The following is a 2,289-nucleotide window of genomic DNA, read 5'->3' on the forward strand; positions in this document are numbered from 1 at the left end:
GAATATATACTTTGTTTGACAGAACTCTGGAAGGGAGGATGGGTGAGACTTAGGCCATTAATATAAAATTTGGTATGACAAAAGAAGTAGATTCATTAATTTGGGAAAGGAGACCTGCACAATCAATCAAAATATACATATATTTGAATATTTCTTTTGTGCTCATCTTACACTATGCATAGTGGAGTTAATAAAATTATCAAAACATAATCAAGGTCTACGGCTATGCTACCCTGAACAAGCCCGATTCCGTCTGATCTCGGAAGCTAAGCAGGGTCAGCCCTAGTTATTACTTGGTTGGGAGACCACCTAGGAAGACCAGGTGCTGTAGACATAAACAATAAAAAAATAAAAAAATAAGAGATTGTAAACTGACATGGTCCTTGCAATCTGTGAGGTCAACCAAAGGTTGCTTTGCCTAAAAACACAACACAACAAAACAAAACATAATCAGGAAGCCGAGCTTCATAACTTCATTTGAAAAGGCAAGGCATACACCTGTGCAACAACAAAAGTACATACAAGTTGATACTAGGTTGAAATTAACAGTTTCTCATCAAAGTGAGTTTTCTTCTGGGCCTTGAAAACTGATCTGGAAAAGTAAATGGACTATCAGACTGGGGAAACTGGCTTGGCTTTCGTTTGAAATGCAAATCTAAACTCCTTCAAAAGAAAGTTTAATTTCGAAATAGTAAGCATATAAGATATGAATATAGAAATAAACACATGAAATATTATTAACTTATTTTCATTGTCTGATATTTGACTCCTTGAGGAAAATGCCATAAGTTAGTGTTAAGAAATCTTTCTCTTTACTTTCATGCATCAGAAATCTCTATTAAAATGTCATTTATTAATCATGAACTAGTTAAAAATTAGTTTCTTCTGGAAATGTAATATAGTACAGAGTGGTCTTTGAGAATGTTCATTCCGCTATATTTCTAAGAAATTTAAAAATGAGGACATATCACCTAAAGTTTTCTCTAGTAAAAAGCAGATATAAAATTGCAACTAATTTTCTCGATTATTGTAGGATATTATATTTCTCTAACAGAATCAGTTATTTATATTGAGAAAATAAATATTTCCTTTATCTTATAAATAATAAGAGTCAAGTGGTAGAAAATGAGTTATAAAAAATTATGTAATAACCAAAAGTAGGTTGTATGAGCTCCACTTGAATTAATATGAGATTGGGTCAAACACATTGCTAGCCGTTTGGTCAAACTTATTTATTAGAAGAGTGTTTGGACGCATAGAGGGATAGGAAAAAGTACAAGTATACTTTTCAAGAATGTATAGGCTTTGTCATATGTTTTCACACAAGAGCAAATGTTCCTCACTATTTCTCTTACTAAGTAAAATTTTTCTACAATTCGGAAGATTATACCTTTCAGAAAATGGTTCTCAACTTTGGCTGCACGTTAGAATCACACGGAGAGATTTTAAACTGAACATCCATGCTACACCCTAGACATGGGGTCCCCACCCCCACAGGCCGCAGACTGGTAGTAAGGAACCATGCTGCACAGCAGGAATGCACAGCAGATGGGTAAGCAAAGCTTCATCTATATTTGCAGCTACTCCCTAGAGCTAGCACCACCGCCTCAGCTCCACCTCAGATCATCGGGCATTAGATTCTCATAGGAACACTGATTCCTGGTGCCAAAAAGGCTGGAGACTGCAGCCCTAGACCAATTAAATCAGAATCTCCTCATATGAGACCAAGGCACTGGTACTTTTTACAGCTCCCTGATGAATCCAGTGTACATTGGAATTTCGAAGACTAGTCCTCTGAGCATGAGAGTTTCCTCATTTAACAGTTATTCAGAATAAGAGTTCTTAACACTGTCTCCAAGGGGGGTTTTAAAAGATTCTTGTGCATCTTCTGCTTAAAATAACACAAAATGTTTACATATATATGTGGGATAAACTTTAAAATGTAAATAAATGTAAACCAACCTCTCTACTAGACAGAAGTTTAAATGAGGTCATCTCCTCTCAACTCCAGACAAAGGTTTCCTGTACCTTTGAGAAGCAAAGCTACCTGGCTTACTTCCCACAAGCCCTTAGGACACTGCTTCCTCTAACTCTAACAACAGCAGAGATTCATTTTTGTCCCACAAAACAGAGGACCATTGACAGTGATAATGTCACCACTGGGGCAGATCGGAGTTTGGTGTCTCCCCAATGGCAGCGGGAAGGAGAAGGATAACAGCAGCACATAAGTGTAGTTAGCATTTTCCCTCCGTTCTTCCTCATTGACACATGAAGAATCACAGATTGGTG

At 36.8% G+C, this 2,289-nt stretch overlaps 1 pseudogene; it reads left to right on the forward strand.

Annotated features, from left to right (window-relative positions):
- Nucleotides 1–215: 215 nt before the first annotated feature.
- Nucleotides 216–334, forward strand: LOC120609931 (uncharacterized; annotated as a pseudogene).
- The last annotated feature ends 1,955 nt before the right edge of the window (nucleotides 335–2,289 follow it).

This window comes from Pteropus medius, unplaced genomic scaffold (genome assembly GCF_902729225.1).
Source record: "Pteropus medius unplaced genomic scaffold, Ma_sr-lr_union100, whole genome shotgun sequence".
NCBI classification, from domain to species: Eukaryota; Metazoa; Chordata; class Mammalia; order Chiroptera; family Pteropodidae; genus Pteropus; species Pteropus medius.